This window comes from Bos indicus, chromosome X (genome assembly GCF_029378745.1).
Source record: "Bos indicus isolate NIAB-ARS_2022 breed Sahiwal x Tharparkar chromosome X, NIAB-ARS_B.indTharparkar_mat_pri_1.0, whole genome shotgun sequence".
Classification (NCBI taxonomy): Eukaryota; Metazoa; Chordata; class Mammalia; order Artiodactyla; family Bovidae; genus Bos; species Bos indicus.
Window position 1 is genome coordinate 91,295,276 of NC_091789.1, and position 18,849 is coordinate 91,314,124.

An 18,849-nucleotide genomic window follows, 5' to 3' on the forward strand; every position below is an offset into this window, starting at 1 on the left:
TTGCATAGGAACCTGGAATGTCAGGTCCGTGAATCAAGGCAAATTGGAAGTGGTCAAACAAGAGATGGCAAGAGTGAATGTCGACATTCTAGGAATCAGCGAACTCAAATGGACTGGAATGGGTGAATTTAACTCAGATGACCATTATATCTACTACTGTGGGCAGGAATCCCTCAGAAGAAATGGAGTATTTATCATGGTCAACAAAAGAGTCCGAAATGCAGTACTTGGATGCAATCTCAAAAACGACAGAATGATCTCTGTTCGTTTCCAAGGCAAACCATTCAACATCACAGTAATCCAAGTCTATGGCCCAACCAGTAAGGCTGAAGAAGCTGAAGTTGAACGGTTCTATGAAGACCTACAAGACCTTTTAGAACTAACACCCAAAAAAGATGTCCTTTTCATTATAGGGGACTGGGCTTGCTTTACTCACTGCAATTTTGACTTTACGTGTTCTGTTCCTAGTCACTGCCAATGAAGATTCAGGTTAAGTACCAAGTGTTATTGATAGGCAGACAAGAATTCAAAGGAAGGGAAGTTTACATGCTAAAGAAGGATAAAGGGGGCAAACGGAGTAGTGGTGGTGGCAGTGAGCAAAGAGAGAAAGCCTTAATTATATGTACATATAGCATAAGCAACAGTCTAAAATATAAGTGAAAGTAGAATGTACCTGAAGAGAAAGTGAATAGGTCGTAAGTGCACAACTGTATTCATAATCTCAAAGTGAGCGCATCCATTTAACCAGTGCCCAGGTCAAGAAAAAGAACATCATCAGCACCTCAGAGGGCCCCTTCTTGACAATGACTTTCCCCTTCCCTCTACCCTGAAGGTTACCAAGTTAGCGCTATCTTGAATTCCATCAATATAGATTAATGCCATCTTTTCACTTTGTGTAGATGGAAAATACATGTATATAATACATCATACGGTTTTTAAAAATCTGTACTGTGATGAACATGTCTCATCTGAACATTCTCACACATCTTTTGAGGAACAAATGTGTGCATTTCTGTCAGATATATAACTAAGAGTTGAGTCATAGGGTATGCTTATGATAAGCTTTAGTAGAAGTTGTCAGACAGCTTTTCAAAGCATTTTTACTAATTTCCATTCTTGCCAGCAGCATACAAAAGGTACCGTTTGTTCACATCTTCGATAACACTTGTGTTATTAATTTTTTTTTAATTTGTATTCTCAATATTGTATTGGTTTTGCCATATATCAACATGAATCCGCCACAGGTTCTTTACCCCTGGGCCACCAGGGAAAGCCCTAGGCAACCACTAATCTACTTTCTGTCTCTACAGGTTTGCCTTTTGTGGGCATTTTGTATAAATAGGTTCATACACTATATGCTCTTTTGTGTCTGGCTTCTTTCATGTGTCACATTGCTTTTGAGATTCATCCATGAATATGCCATGTATCAGTAATTCATTCCTTTTTATTGTTGGATGGTATTACATTATATGAATATAAGACATTATGATTATTCTCTGTGGATGGACATTTTTGGTGTTTCCAGTTTGGGATTCTCATGAGTAATGCTCCTGTGAACATTTATGTACATGTCCTCATGTGGGCATATGTTTTCATTTCTCTTGAGCAGATTCCTAGGAGTAGAATTGCTGAGTTGTGTGGTAAATTTATGCTTAACTTCTTAAAGAAACTGCCAAACTGTTTTCCAAGGTGGCTGAACCAAGTTATAGACCCACCAACCCCTGGAGAATGTTCCATATTCACTTGAAAAGCATGTGTATTTTGTAAATGAGAGGTGTGTTTTGTAAATGCCAGCTAGGTCAATTTTGTGGTAGTGTTGTGTAAGTTTTCTATATTCTTGCTTGATTTTCTTTCGAGTTCTGTTGCCTTATCTAGTTCTGTTAGCAAAAGTGGGATGTTGAACTCTGTTAGTGTGAATTCTCTGTTTCTTCAGTTCTTTGTCTTTAGTTTTCAGCAGTTTGATTATGATGTGTCTGAGTGTAGATTTCTTTGTATTTATTATGTTTGATATTCTCTCAGCTTGTTGGCAGTTTTCAGCCATTTTTTTCTTCAGATATTTTTCGACAACACACTCTTTTTCTTCTCTGTATTGGATTCCAGTTACACAAATGTTAGATCGTTTATTCCTATACTACAGGTCTCTGACACTTTGATTCCCCCCACACAGTCTTTTTTCTTTCTGTTATTTAAATTTACTACTTAGTCTGTTTTCAGTTTCACTGCCTCTTGCATTCTGCTATTGAATTCTTCCAGTCAGTTTTTTATTTCAGTTATTTTATTTTCCAATTCTAAAGTTTTAATTTGGTTATCCTTTATATCTTCTCTGTACTTTGCCAATAACTTTCTGTTTACCTTTATTTCAAGAGTGTTCAAGTCTGGTGATTGCTCATTTGAGCATTTTTATAATAGCTGCTTTTACCTACTTGTTAGATAATTTCAACATTTGGGTCATCTCACTGTTGGCATCTGTTGATTGTCTTTTCCCATGTTAGTTGGCATTTTTTTTTTTAGGTTTTATCCTGGACATTCTGAATATAATTAGACTCTGGATCTTGTTTCAGTCTAATGGAGAATGTTGATTATTTGTTCAGCCGTCAGTTGACCTGGTTAGGTTTTGACTGCAAGTTTCAGCTCACTTTCTGTAATGGGCTGTAGTTCCAGTATGAGTTCAGTATTCAGTGCCTTTGCAGTGCTATTTAGATCTGTCCCATGTGTGATGCTCACTGGTCAGTCTGAGACCTGAGTGTCTCTTAGCTCAGTTCTCAAAGTCTTTGACATGCTAATTAGGATCAAATCCACACATACACGATGGGGTGGTGATCACAGTTGTTCATAAGCAGCTTTATGGGTTAGCTTTCCTGAGGTCTTCCCTATTCATTATTACCTTACCATGGTACTTTCTGGTTTTTTAGAGGTTTCCTTTCCAGTCCTCTATAGTCAGGAACCACCTGCTTTCATGATGTACTGCCTCCAGGGCATAAAGGACAGGCAGACAGAAAGAAAGCAAGAAAAAACAGTGGGACTTGGTTTTGCCCTTTTGGAGCTAAGCTATAAGCTCCACCAAATGGAATGGAACGTTCTTTCCCTCAAGAGTTTTAACTCCTACAGTCTCACTATGCCAGTCAATTTTGTTGCTGTTGGCACAACCTCCACCATGAGATTTTCTGGATACGAGAGAAAGGAGGAAAAGGAGAGAAAACCCCAGGGAATTTCCCCCCAGTCTTTCTGAGTTTTAAAAGTTCCCTTTTCCAAAAACAGCTCCTTGAGCCAGAATATGTGTTCTAAACATAGTGCTCACTTTCAGGTTTTGGTATGTTTTCAGGCCAGGGAATACTGGAGGAAAAAAAGGAGTGAAGTTCAGTTGTACTGGGCACTCTGATACTCTTTCCTGATTCACCTGCTGATAATATACTTTCAGGAATTCTGTAACAGCTGCCCAAGCATTCTATGCAGATTTTATAGCTGCTGCTTTCAGTGGACAGAAAGGTAAATATGGTGACTCCATCTTACTTGCAACCAGAAGTCTTAACTGATATTTTAAATGATGTTTTCAATTGGCTTCCTCAACTCCCCAAAGTATTTATGTCTCTGAAATAATAGTTTCAAACATGCAGTGTTTGGTGTAGTTAAGTGGACAAAAGTTTCTAAGTGTAAGCAGAGAAGCTGCACTATTGGCAGAATCATCATCTCCTGAAAAAGCCACTTTTCTGCAAGGCATATATGATAACTTCATCCGGAAGCACAGTTCTTTGTCCTCATGCAGCATATCATTGACCTCCTTGTTTTCCTTGGCCTTGCCTCTTTGTCACATTCTCTTACTTTTGACCTGCTGTTTTTCAGTAACCTTTGCCCCTCAGGACTTCATTCATCAACTCCTTTCTCCTCCTACTCCCTCCCCCATTAGTCTCTAGTTTCCCTACACTCTCTTATTGCGAACATTACATTCTTCCATTTTATCACCAGACCCTGTCTTCCATGGATAAATACACTGCTCTTGGGATGTAAGTGCTTGAACTTGAAGGATGGAGAAGCTAGGCTGGGGAGATGGAGGATGAGTAAGCAGCTTTTGCTTATAGATTAGGGCCAGACCTGAGTCCCTGCAAGGCATTGTGGTGGTCTAGCCAGCTGCTGTTTCAGCATATTAAGGCTTTTCCTCTCATACAGTATTTCTGGTGAGAGTGGGTCCAGGTCTGGTGGAGCTCCAGCATAGCCAGAAATATTGGTCCAAAAAGAAGGTAGTGCTCAAGCCACACTAACCTCATTAACTTGGGAATAAATCAGAGCCTTCTGAGCTATTTTGTTTTGCTGTTAATTGTGAGATTTAATAGGAAGAAACTATTAAATAAGTTACTTTTATGCAAGCATTTCCTATTGTTTGTTACGGTAGTACAGAATTACTGCAGGAAGGAAATCCTAAAAGGGCAAAAACACGTGGACAAAGCACAAGTTTTTAGGTTGCAGCACACTTTCAATATTTTTATGGTGGAAGCATAACATTCCTTAAAAACCACAGTGGGCTTCCCAGATGTCTCTTCAGATCCGTCAGGTTCCAGGCATGCAAAGACTGCTCAACTCATAATCTTCTGGGCCTGTATTAACTATGTATATTAACTATGTGTAGATAAAACTTGTAGGTACACAAAAGATACGGTACTTTTTGGAAAGAAAATCATCAGGTACAGCATGTTGTCTCATTTACTCCCACTGAAATTCATTATCTTCTTGTCTGAGAACAGGGCAGCAGCAGGGAGCTGCCTGAGTTCTGACCCACTGTTTTTATTGCCAGACTGGCCCTCCTTACACAAGGACAGGTCAATGATACTCTTTTCCCCTGATTAAATTTTTATTTTTTCAGGTCAATGATAACTGTTTTTCACTGCTAAGATTTTTATTTTTTTTCTTTTGGTAGTAGCCAAAGCAACTAGTTAGAATAATGAGTGTGTTTTCTTTTTAACTCTTTCATTTTACACAGTAATGCTCATTTCAGTGGCATGTTTCTGTGGAGATCTCTTTCACTATCAGAGCAATTTGACTTTGGTACTAGAAAAACAGTAAGTCACAGAAACAGTGATTAAATAGGCAATAGTTAATTATGTACATAAAGTCAACCAAGGCATGAGAATTAAAGTGAGCTTTATTTAAGGCCAGTATAGTTCCTGAACATCCCCTGCCCGCCCCCTAAACCTGTAATAATTTTCAGGCCCAATTAAGTGAATTTTTCCTCATTGATTGTGAAATATTCCCAGGTAAAACCATTAAAGGCTATATTGATTTTGGATTGTTGCATTATTTTTTAAAGTTTGTCTTGGGATAACTGTTGAATTTTCCAGAGTCTGTGAGCTCTAAACTGTGAGGTTCTTACCTAACCTTGATGGAACCTGAGAGCTAGAAGGGCTTTGGGGATCATCAAATCCAGGTACCTTCCCAGTGCAAGAATCCTCTCCACAATATTCTGTCAGACAGTTGTTTGACTCTTTACCACTTTTCTCCCCAAAGAATATATATATTTTTCCTCCATACATTTTTGATGCTATTCACTTATCTTTCCATGATAGGTCATTTTCTTATTCCCAAGCCAAGATGTGCCTTCTAGGGTCTCTCACCATTATTCCTAGCTTCTCCATTACTGCACAAAGCAAATCTCCTTCACCCAACATAGTTAAAGCCATCTATTTTCCTACTTTCCCTTTCTCCCACCTGTGACCCCAGGCTAAAAAAGTTAGTGGTTCTTTCAACAGCTTATGTCAAGGATTTTTAACGCAGTGGAAAATTTAAAGAATAATATAATGAACCAACCAAAATTATCAACAATAAAGATTTTATCGGGCTTCCCTGATAGCTCAGTTGACAAAGAATCTGCCTGCAATGCAGGAGACCCTGGTTTGATTCCTGGGTCAGGAAGATCCGCTGGAGAAGGGATAGGCTACCCACTCCAGTATTCTTGGGTTTCCCTGGTGATTCAGCTGGTAAAGAATCCGCCTGCCATGCGGGAGACCTGGATTCAATCCCTGGGTTGGGAAGATCCCCTGGAGAAGGGAACGGTTACCCACTCCAGTATTCTGGCCTGGAAAATTCCATGGGGTTGCAAAGAGTCGGACACGACTGAGCAACTTGCACTTCACTTCACGATTTTATCATATTTTTCTTAAGTAAAAGAATTAAAGCATTACAGAAATGGTTATTTCTCCTTTGATCACCCCTTCTAGTGTCTTCATCCTCCCTCTCAGTGTCATGCATGCATACATATATATATATATATAAAAATATATATATAAACAACATATAGACTTGTTTTAATTTACACAAATGGTGTTATTATGGATGTGTCTATATATTTTGTCCATACAGCAAATGTCTTAAATCTTTTCATATGTTTTGTATTAATTTTCCCATACTGTGTATTGTATTAGTCATTATATATATAAAACATAAAATATTTGGCTGTCTGTCATCTGGGCATTTGGTCGGTAGTTCTGCCTCTCTTGAAATTAGATGATGTGGCTATGTGACTTTCTTTCGTCAATAAAATGTCAGTAAAAGTAACAGGTGCATTTTCAAATGGAAGTTTTAAGAGCCAGTATGAGATTACCATATTTCATTCCCCTGACAAATAGAGATGGGCTCTCCCTGTCTGCCTGGGCCTGAGAAAGTCTTGGACTTTCCTGCCAATTCACTTTTTAAACATGTAGTGTAAGGAATAAATAGACTTGCTGTATTAAGCCACTGGAGAAGGCAATGGCACCCCACTCCAGTACTCTTGCCTGGAAAATCCCATGGACGGAGGAGCCTGGTGGGCTGCAGTTCATGGGGTCGCTAAGAGTCGGACACGACTGAGCGACTTCACTTTCACTTTTCACTTTCTTGCACTGGAGAAGGATATGGCAGCCCACTCCAGTGTTCTTGCCTGGAGAATCCCAGGGATGGGGGAGCCTGGTGGGCTGCCGTCTATGGGGTCACACAGAGTCGGACACGACTGAAGCGACTTAGCAGCAGCATTAAGCCAGTGAGATTTTAGGTTTCTTTCATTAATTTGGCAAACTTATCCCATCCTGATTTATAATTACACCTACATCACTGATTTTAGCAGCTGCAAAGGATACTTCACAGTTTGAATAGACCCTATTCTATCTAGCCATTCTCCGATTGACAGAAGAAGCCTAAAGATTTACTGAATTTTGCTATTATAAACAGTTTTGTATTGGTAATTGTGTAAATTTGTGAGTTTCTCCAGAATATATCATCTAGAAATAGGATTAGCTGGATCACAGGGTATGGATATTTTCAGTTTTACAGGATTCTGTCTTTGCTATCTAAAGTGGCTATATCAATTTACATTCTCACCTTTTCAACTGTCATTTGTGTGACATGATTCCCAAACCTTTTTTCTAATCTTGGTTCCCCTCTCTGGATTCACTTTTGTTGGTTATTGTTTCTTTGTGATACTGAGACTGGAACTTGCTTGTCCTGTTGTTGTCCAACTGAGGTAGATGATATATTTTTGAATCCAGCCCAAGTTGAGTAGCTGTATCACCCTGGGATATTTGCTGACATAGAAAACTGAACATCTATCATCCTGTATTTAGAATATATCCTGTATTTAAGAGTTTAAAAACTTCCAGTGGCTTTACATATGTTCTCATTCAATTTCATACTGTTTTTGCTTATATTAGCTTTTGACTTTTGCCCTTTCCTCTGATGTTACCCCTCCTACGTCAGTAATCCTAGGTTCATCTACATTACTGATCAAAGTTTGGACCAACCAGGGCCAAGGACATAGCTCTGTGTCCTACCATGCGACACGTTTCAGGTTTGCCTGTCTGCAGGATTCTCCATCTTATCAACTGGAAAATCCTGATGGCCTTTGTCAGCTACGCCACATATACTCTAACTAAAAAGAATTATCCCAATAAATGAATTGAGTGACTGAAACAGAAAGAAGTCTGGGGTAAGTTGGGTATGTCATGATTTTAGAGAGTCTGTGGTGAGTGTTAGTGATTATTTTTTCTTTTTCAAGTACTTATCCAACTAGTGCTTTATTAATCTGGTATAGAATTTAATTTGGAGTGAGATTCAAGTTTTTTATCAGTAATAATTATACCCTTTGAAAATAAGAGAGATTTTTGCCTCTCTCCAGTCTGTTCAGAGGTCTGGTTTTTGTGAGTTTTCATAGATGAAAGGAAGTGATTCTGCTGTCATAGCTGCAAATAGTTTTTTATCCCTGGGGAGAGGAACAGGGAGGTTTTTAGGATTATGAGCAGCCGAATGCCTGTGCTCTCTTCCCCAGCCAATGTCTTTTCTTCCAGCACCAGAACCAGACCGTTTCATGGTTTAGGAACTAAAAGGATTCCCTCGGCCAGTAGCTGACATTAGGCTTGTTGATGGTCTTTCTCTTGTTCTTTGGGACCAACTGCATGTCTAATTCTTGTTCCTGTTTTTGTATTAGGTTTCTTAGTTACATGTGTCAGCATCCCAACTCAGATTAGCCTAACAAAGGAAAAGAAAGTTTACTGGTTTATGAATAACTCCATGGATGGCTGGCTGCCTTTAGAAATGGCTGCATTCTCTCACTCATCACATCCCTGATCCTCCTCTCACATTTGCCTTCCTCTTAGTTTCACTCACAGGCAGGCTCTCTGCAGCAGATGCATTACTTGTTTTCCAGTACTTTTGTCAAAACCCTTGAATGACTTGTTGATCTAGCCTGGTTCATGTGCCTTAGGCTCAAGAGATATGTATGTGTTGGGAAGCGAGGCAGAGATTGCCCTTACCCAGACTGCATGAACTGAGAGTTAGCCCTCATTCATTCCTCTTTCATTTTCATACATTTGCTTAGTGCCCACTGTGTGATAGATGTCATATTAGGCTCAGGGGTTATTATAGTGAACAACATAGTCAAAGTCTCTGCCTTCATTTTTTCAAAAGATTTTCTGATTATTTGGTTGTGCTGGGTCTTAGTTGTGGCAGGCAGGATCTTTAGTTGTGGTAGGTGAACTTTTGTGGCATGTAGGATCTAATTCCCTGACCAGGGATCAAGCCACTGGGCCACCAGGGAAGCTCCATCTCTGCCTTCTTGAAGTGTATAAGTGTTTTATTAAATGGACTTTAATCTGCTCACAGTAATAAAGGAGGAGTTACTGGTGCCGGAAGGCAAATGACAGGGGTTCTGACCTACTGTGGGGCAGGTAAGGGAAGGCTACCCTGAGGAAGTGCTTCATGGATTGAAATCTGACATGAGTAGGAGTTAGCTGTGGGAAGTAGATAGGAAGATTGATGGCCAGCAATTGGTGGAGGAAGGTGGAATGTAAAGGGCCTTGGAGGTGGAAAGGAGCACATTCCAGGCACTGAAAGAAGGGCAGGATGTTTGGATCATAGAGACTGAGGGGCAGAGAGGTACATGTGGGGCTGGAGAAGTAGGTTGGTGCCACTTCTTGCAAGGCCTCAGGGCTTGGCAAGAGGTTTGGAAACCATATAAATAGCTCTAGTCCGTGTGGGTAACTCACTTCCTTCAGCTGAGTCTAGATAATTAACTAGCCAGGATTACCCACATGGTTGGGACTTAAATCTAGGCACATCACAGTATCTGTCACGTGTCTAGACCTGGCTCAGGCATTGCGTCTCCCAGGAAGCAGTCCTTCCTGCCAGTGGGAAAGGGTAGGTGTTCCTCCATTCATGCTGCTCAGAAGACTCTCATGGTTTTATACCCCATCTACACCTGGGCAGGACATGTTGATGCCAACCCAGGCTAATGATTGGCACTTGTGTAAAAAAGTGTTGTCAAAGCAGGCCTGACTTGGAAGGGTCCCTTTGCTGGCATCTGGATCTTGGTTTTCAGGGGGATTCGCACCAGTACCATTCCCAGAACTGAGAAGGGTGGCCCAGTGTGCCTGAACTGTTTATACAAACAATGTGGTTTCTGGTGAACACCTGCTTTCCTTCTTGAGGTCTAGAATTTTTATATTTGCCAATCAGAGGGTGCCTATGTGGTCAACGTCCAATCAAAATTATGGGCACTGAATCCCTAATGAGCTTCCTTAGTGGACGAGCTTCCTTAGTGGACAACATTTCATGTGTGTTGTCACAGCTTGTTGCTAGGGAAATTAAGGTATCCCATGTGACTCCACTGGGAGAGGACTCTTGAAAGTTTGTGCCTGGTCTCCCTGTATTTCAGTCCACTGATTTTGCTTTGTATCTCTTCACTGTAATAAATCATAGGCGATGAGTGGTTATATGCTGAGCTCTGTGAATCTTCCTAGTGCATCACAGAACTTGGGGTGGTCTTGGGAAGTCCTGACACAGCACCCCTGAAAAACCATTGTTAAGCATTTTTCAACACTTATTTTCGAAGGAGTGAATGAGTCTGGTGAGGAGCTAGGGCAGAGAAAGAGGCTCTCTGGTGGTGGCACTGACTCTACTCTCCTTTTGTTGGTTCTAAACTTGTACTTTCCACTCTACTGAACTTTAGGCCTGTGGAGGCCTGCAAGGGAACCTGTGACTGGGGATCAGTGGAAAGATTTTACACTAAGGAGTCACGATCAGATTTACATTTGGGGAAGAATAAATGCCCAAGAATTGTCAGGAGAATTTGTAAGTAGAGTTTGCTTTACCAGAATAAAACTTATTACAAAGCCAGTGTCATAAAAGTAGTGTTATAATGGACTAAAAATTTGATGTAACAGCCAGATTTCCTGAATTCCAGCCCACGTACCTTCATCAAATTTTTATTGAGTTCTTTGATAAACTCTGTAAGAGTGAACATGTGAAACTCAGTTCCTTTTCTGGTTTACTTCTAAGACAGATTATGCAAAAGCAAACATTATTTATACTGTCTGCAGTGGAACCCTCTGAACTTCTTTTTAGGTGGTTGGGATGCTGTCAGCTGTCAAAGTAGGAATGTGGGGTTCTGAATTCAGAACATGGGGAAAACAGTAACTAAATAATCAACTTTTACTCCCTCCTATGAATTGCTGATATTTCACATGCTAACAGCTTAGGAGTAATTTTGGCACTTTTGAGTTTTATAGTTTTTCAATTGGTAAAAAATATTCCTATTTTCACAATCTGCCACCATTGTTTTATCTTTCTTTTCATGTCAGGGCTGATGTTTCCTAAGGGGAAACCTAATTAGACCATGTGATAATCTTCTTGGGGAAATAGAGAAAGTTGGTTATTTAAAACACTAGATGAAAGATCTTATTTTCTTCAAAAACCTTTGAAAGAATAAAACATCCTGTACTGAGGGAACAGAGGTGGGATGATGGAGTTCTGCTGTCCCTGTTTTGCATTTCTGTCAGTAAACTTGAAAGCACAGGATCTTCTGACCATTGAAGCTGAAATTATGTATTCACTGTTTCTCATGAAATAACATTTACCATTAAAAAGAGATTGCATTTATATTTGTCTTGGGAAAATTTCTATGCAGGAAATTCATAAGTTCAAGACCCGCAATAGTACACAAAAGCATCACATTGATTACATGTCCCATGTATTGGCTGATTCCTGAAATAGTGTCTCAGAAGGATTAAAATTGAGCCTCTGTTCTGAGCACGTGGTGTTGACTGTGGCTTGGGAATGTGCCAGTTAGTCGCAGCACCTGCGCCTCCTCACAGGGTCTTGTTGCTGCTGTCCAGGAAGATGGAGGAAAACTGCCTCAGCATTCCAGCCACAGATGCAAGGCTAGAAATCCTGTCTCTGAGGCTTCTTCTCCTGCTCTAACAGGAGATCCAGAAACAATAGTCTAGCCAGCTGGCTGCAATGCTGGGGCAGGAAGAGCAGCAAAAATGAGAATAAAATCATCTCCCCCCAACCCCCAAGCCCACACTGATAATAACGATTAGACACCTTTTTGTTGACAACCTCATCTTACATTAAACAACATTTAAGAATCCTGGGTGTGATGGCCTATTTGCAGTGTGTAAATAGAACATGGGAAGAGGATGCTCAGATCTGACCTAGAAATTCGAGATGTAGGTGGAGAGACCTAACACCCCACTGGGGACTCACAGGCCAATTACCTTGAGTCTGGTAACTGGAATACAACTCCTAAAGGAAACTAGGTGTTTTGAACTAAGAAATAATATATGTATAGGTGAGGCTTCTTGCATTTTTCCTTTGTTTATTATAAGTCCTCAAAAGTTCATAGAAATTAAGGTTTTTCAGAGTGTGTGAGAGCTTTGGAGACAAAGGAAGAGAAGCAAAGGATAGGGCCTTTTCTTTTTTTTTGTTGTTGTTCGTGAGCAAGATCCTGCAGTATTAGATGGAACGATATGAAATTGCTGATACTCAAACATTTTTACCTTCAACAATGGCAATTTCATATGATTTAACTTGATATGTCTAAACTAATTTCACCACACAAATGCTTTGAAAATATTCTCAGCTTATTTTATTGGGCATAACTTCATCAGAGGAGGAAGGAGATCATAAATTCTTACAAAGTCATTTATAAAAATTTATGACATAATCATCACTTATCAAATATGTTCTAAGCAATTCTATTGAAGTATAACTGATACATTAAAACCACACATTCCATTGTATACAATTTGATGAGTTTGGACTCTGCATATACCTGTGAAACCATCACTACAATCAAAGTAATAGACATATCCATCACCTTCAGAAGTTTCCTTATGCCTCTTTTTTGTGATAAGAACACTTAACATGAGATTTACCCAGTAGATCTCTGGAACTTAATTCATCTTGCAGTTTTGAAATTTTACACTGATTGAACAATAATGTCGCATTTTCCCTTTCTCACAGTCCTTGGCAACCACCATTCTACTGCCTGATTCTGTGAGTTTGACTATTTTAGATACCTCATATAAATGAAATCATGCAGTATTTTTCCTGGCTTATTTCACTTAGCATAATGTCCTCCAGGTTCATTCATGTTGTCATAAATGAAAGGATTCCCTTCTTTTTTTAAGGCCAAGTAATATTCCATTGTGTGTATATACCACATTTTCTTCATCCATTCATCTGTCAAATGGACATTTGGATTTTTTATATATCTTCACTACTGTGAATAATGCTGCAGTGAATATGGGAGAGCCAATATCTCTTTGAGATTCTGACTTCAGTTATTTTGGATATATGTGGCTAACAGGTGTGTGTGTGTGTCTATATATATATAAAGGTGCTCAACATCACTAATCATCAGAGAAATGCAAATCAAAACCACAATATCACCTCACACCTATTAGGATAGCTATTATATATAAAAAAGCTAAGTGTTGGTGAAGATGTAGAGAAATTAGAACTCTTTACCCCCACACTATTGGTGGGAATGTAAAATTGTGCAGCCACTATGAAAAACAGTATGCAGATTCTTCAAAAATTAAGAATAACAGCTACCATGTGATCCAGCAATCTCACTTACAAAAACAATGTTTGTTTTTAACTTGGATATTCTTGAGAGAGAATCCCACAGAAATCCAGAGCCCCAAGGCCTGCTGCCTTAAATACAATGGCATTGTGATCAGTGGTCTAGATAGACTGGCTGCTGCTGCTGCTAAGTCGCTTCAGTCGCGTCCGACTCTGTGCGACCCCGTAGACAGCAGCCCACCAGGCTCCCCCCTCCCTGGGATTCTCCAGGCAAGAACACTGGAGTGGGTTGCCATTTCCTTCTCCAATAGGTAGACTGGGGTAACCTGGAATTTTTAGTTCATTTCTGGCTCAGTACCTCATTCACTAGGCTTTCTTAGGCAGTCATTAGGCCTGACTATAAATCAGTTGTTATTCTGACATTTCATAACTTCGTTCTCAAAATGCATGTTGGAGACACTCCCTTGTTCATAATGTTTTTGGGGCTCTCCTTTTTGGAATTACCTTTGGAGCCATTTAATAAACCACATGCAGAATTGATTATTCACTTCATTCATTCAATAAGTGTTTCAGTTTTTTCAAATTTATTTATTCTTTTTATTGAAGGATAATTGCTTTATAGAATTTTGTTTTCTGTCAAACCTCAACATGAATCAGCCATAGGTATACATATATCCCCTCCCTTTTGAACCTCCCTCCCATCTCCCTCCCCATCCCACCCCTCTAGGTTGATACAGAACCCCTGTTTGAGTTTCCTGAGCCATACAGCAAATTCCCATTGGCTATCTATTTTACATATGGTAATGTAAGTTTCCATGTTATTCTTTCCATACATCTCACCCTCTCCTCTCTGCTCCCATTTACAAGGTTGGCCACTATATCAGATACAGAAGCAGATGACATGGACATAGAAGGTGGTCCAGGGAAGGAGTGTGAACAGATCCATGTGTGCAGGAAAGCACCAGGACATGTGAGTGGGGAGCAATGAGTGGCGCATCTTCCCTAGAGAAGAGACTGTGCAAGGAAAATAACACTGGAAAGGTGACCCACAGCCACATTGTGGAATGCCTTGGATACTAAGCTTGGGAGTCTGAAATTTGTGCTGTGAACAGTAGGGAGCCATTGAAGGTTTTATGCTTTTAGAGTTTTTAACTGCCGCTAATGACAGTAGAATTGGAATTGTAAATCAGTCTTGCAATTTATTTTCCCAGCTTGTTACTGACTAAAACTGGTTTTACATACCTCCATCGCATGCCCATTTGAATAGATTTTGAATAACATTTGATTGTTTCCAAAAGTGAAATTCATTCTCAAAGGAAGAAAAATTGCTTCCATTGACTTTATTCAAAGAAATATGATACACCAAAGGGACAGAAAGCAAATTCAAATAAAAAATGTCCTAAGTGTTTTGAAGAATTGCGTTTGCTTCAGAGAGTCTCTTGGAAGTCAGCCTATAATTGAATGTGTGAATTCTGGTATATTTGGGTTTTTAATTACTTCATAGTTACATACATCTGTGTAATTAACCTTTTGAGTTGGTATCTGCCCTGTCTTGACTGGAGTACACTGAAGGGTAACAGTGTGCAGATAGAGGATGGGGATTATAAATAAAAAGAATAGGGGTTCCAGTAGCAATGCTGAGTTCTCTTCAGGTGAGGTATTAGGGGTGTGGGCCATGTTAACTAGTTAAGTGCTTATTGTAGGTACCACTGCCTCTGGTCTGAAAAAGTACCTGCCTTGGCATCAGGATAAGAGACTTACACATAGAGTGACATTTGCTATTTGTGTGGCCGTTATTACAAATTTCTTCTTTGGGATCAGATGGTTGACTCCCTCTGTGATCTTGGCATTAGCTAGAGTACCCTTCTAGAGTACTCTAGAGTACTCTTCTCTAGTGGAGCCCAGCAGTAGTGCCTGCTTTGGAGAAGTATTTACTGTCTAAAGTGTCAGTATAGTAGGGTTGTGGTATGTAATGAAATTTCCATTCTATATTTAATCATTAAAAACTGACTTCTAAATTCTATCAGTTAACTCTTGCTGTATACCTTGCCACTTCAGAAGTTAGTGGCTCAATGTAGTAATAATTATTTATTCTGTGAGTTGGCCATTTGGGCTGGGTTCTGCTGACCAGTTCTGTTCTTAGCTGGTCTCCTTTATGCCTGTGGTCAACTATAGATCAACAGGGAGCTCTACTTCTCAGGTTGGCTATGACTGTCAACTGGGACAATGGTAGAGGGTAAGAGTATTGGGCTATCCATCTCTTAACCTACAGCAGTCTACCCAGGCTTGTTTTCATAATAGCTGGGCAGGCCTCTTGAGGCTTAGAATTCGCATAGCATCACCTCTGCTACATTTTCCTGGCCTAGGCGAGTCACAAAGCCAGTCCAGATTCAAGGAATGGGAGGGAGCTTCAAAATCACCTTGAAAGAGCATAGATAAGAGAAGGTGGAGAATTGAGAGCATTTGTGCTATCAGACAAATGCAGATTTCTCTTCTTAAAGGCTTCAGTTACTTCTGTAACATTTAAACACTCATGTGTTCTGTATATTCACATCATTTGTATTCACAGGGTTAAAGACTGATCAGAAACAAATAAGAAAATACTAAGTTTTTCACAAGTCAGAGCCGTGATTATAGCCCTTTTGTGAAGTTGGCTTTTGGGGGGTACTTGGATGTTCTGAATGTGCCTCACATTTTAAATCAAAGCTCCTCCATCCATGGGATTTTCCAGGCAAGAATACTGGAGTGGGTTGCCATTTCCTTCTCCATGGGATCTTCCCAGCCCAGGGATTGAATCCGGGTCTCCCGCATTGCAGGTAGACTCTTTACTGTCTGAGCCACCAGGGAATTCCTTTAACTTTGGATCCTTGCTACTAAGTGATGTGACAAGCATAAATGGAAATTTTAAAATGTAGCCACAGATTCTTTGACATTACCCTCATCAGGAGGTAGAGCCTATATCTCCTTCCAGTTAAATCTGGGTGGGCTTGTGAATGTTTCAACCAGTGTGATAGAGTATGTGATTCTGAGGCTAAGTTATAAAAAGCATGTAGCTTCTGCTTTGTTCATTAGAACATTTATGCCGGGACTCCTGAGCTGCCATGTAAGAAGTCTGTTTACCCTGAGGCTACTATGCTGCAGAGGCCTTGTGTAGACACTTCAGAGGTAGTCTCTGCTAAGCCCAGTCATCTCTGTCAAAGGGGCTAGCTGAGTGAAGAATCCTCTAGATCATTCCAGCCGCTTTGAGTCTTTCCACCTGTGGTCCCAGACATCATAGAGTAGAAAAACAGCATCCCTGCTGTGTGTCACCTGAATTCCTGATTCACAGAATTTGTAAGATGATAAAATGATGATTCTTTATGCCACTGTGTTTTATAGTGGTTACATAGCAGTAGATAACTGGAACAGCAGAAGTGAATGGCCATGGCTGTATTCCAGTAAAACTTGTTTCATGAACACTGAAATAAGAATTTTTCATGTCATAAAATATTCTTTTTTTTCCCAACAATTAAAAAATGTAAGGGCCATTCTTACCTCATGGGCTATACCAAAAATTAGCAGTGAGCTAGATATGGCCTATAGGCCAGAGTCTACTGACCTCTGCTTCAAAAGATTATGTTGTACTTGTAACATTTAAACCTAAGGGCTTCTGTCAAGATGGCTCTGCTTTCATGCTTCAAACTCATTTCTCCTGTCTAAATAAAGTTATAATAGATAAAATAAAAAATTAGACAATCTGTGATGAAGAAAAGATAAATCTCTGGACCAGAAACATATCAAATAGTAAGTGAAGATTATTAGTCATGAGCTTCTAGTTACTGACCTACTGGACTCTAGATCCAGAAGAAGGTAGAGATGGCTGGGAATTGTTTTTCTGTAGATAATGGAAAATCAAAACACTCTGTGATTGGAGGAAATGATCCCTGGCTATGCAAAGTCAAAGGTTGCTCATGAATAGAGACTGAAAAAGATGTTACTTCTGTTTGTAGTGGCAGACAGACAAGCAGAGAAACTGTTTGCTTTGTGTGTGTGTGTATGTAAAGTTTACTGTCTGCAGCTGTACTTTTATCCCTATTGGTGGGATGGGACTGAGAATGCTGGGAGGAAGCCACTCTCAATGGAAAGTGTCAATGAAGAAGGAGGGAAATGAACTTTCTCCAAAGTTAGCTTACAGACTAAAACCTCAAAGTGAGAACAGTTGTCCAAATTAGCCACCAGCAAATACATTTACTCCAAATGAGAATCATTTTAGAGTGATTTTAAAGTTTATTTTAAAAGAGCTAAAGAAACAGTAACTTCCACTATGAATTTCTTAAAAACCCTAGCCATATTTGGTAGGAACTCATATTCTAGTTAGGGTTAGGAGAAGGAAATGGCAACCCACTCCAGTATTCTTGCCTGGAGAATCCCATGGACGGAGGAGCTTGGTGGGCTACAGTCCACGGGTCGCAAAGAGTCGGACACGACTGAGCGACTTCACTTTCACTTCACTTTCATATTCTAGTTGGAGATTTTTTTTTTTTTTAATGAACACCATAATATTATACCTCTTTAATAATATTTAACTTTCTGGAACATTATATTTTCCCCGTAAGAAATTTATAACTTTTTTTTAAACATGTATCGGTGACTACAAAATAGCTTATGTAAGCGATGGTGCTGTACACAGCCCACTCTGAGAGTATACTGCTTTGGCGGCAATTGTCAAGGGGGTGAGTCAGACAAGGGAGGCTTTTTAGAAGAGGTGACATGTTTGCTAAGCCTTATGAGAATGAGTTTATGTGTTTGCAAAGTGAGGAGGTTAGAAGAGAGCCTTCTAGGCAGAAGGGATAGTATAATTATATAAAGCAAAGGGGTGAGATGCAATGTGAGTGTGGAAACTACAGAGGTTCAGCATTGTTTGAGCATAAAACTGGAGCATAGTGTATTGAGGGATAAAGCTGCAGAAGTAGGTGTAGCTCAACTTTGGAGGATCTTGTTGGCCTTGATGAGGACACTAATAAAGATCTAGGAGCGAAGGGAAGCCATTAAAGTTTCAACAATGATGGGGCATGGTCCAATTTGTGTTTCAGGTAAGTCTCTGGCATTTGGGTAGAGGGTGAATTGAGGACAAGATCAGGAGCCGCAAGACAAGTTAGGAAGCTGCTGTTGCAGTTTCAGGAGATGGTTAAGTCCCAAGCTAGAAAAATGAAGGCTAAAATGGGATAGGAATATTAATTTAGAAGATTATTTCAGAGGTTAACTTGGCAGGGTTTGATGAGGATGTTCTAGGATGAGAGAAAGGAAGAGTTAATGTTTTCTAGATTTTGCAGTTAAGTGGAGAGTGCCAATTGAAACCACTAGAAAGGAGAAAACCAGTAGAGAAAAGATAATGGTGTTGGTGTTGATCACCTTTCAGGTTGATGTATCTGGTTGGTGGGGGTTGGGGATGTGTAGGAGGATGGTGGTGGTCGATTTTTTTTTCTTTTTTTATCTTTTCCTTTCCTTCCTCTGTCCTCCTATGCCTCTTTCTATTCTGGAAGCCAT

The 18,849-nt window shown here is 39.9% G+C and overlaps 1 protein-coding gene across 4 annotated transcripts in view; it reads left to right on the forward strand.

Moving 5' to 3' along the window:
• The window catches only part of JADE3 (jade family PHD finger 3), a 139,415-nt gene that overhangs the window by 39,009 nt on the left and 81,557 nt on the right, over positions 1-18,849 (forward strand). For 2 of the 4 annotated variants that reach the window (XM_070784011.1, XM_070784010.1), the window contains exon 2: positions 14,191-14,293. The exons of the other annotated variants lie outside the window; for them this stretch is intronic. The gene's annotated coding sequence lies outside the window, so the exon portion shown is untranslated. The remainder of the gene's footprint in view (positions 1-14,190; positions 14,294-18,849) is intronic. 4 annotated transcript variants of the gene reach the window in all.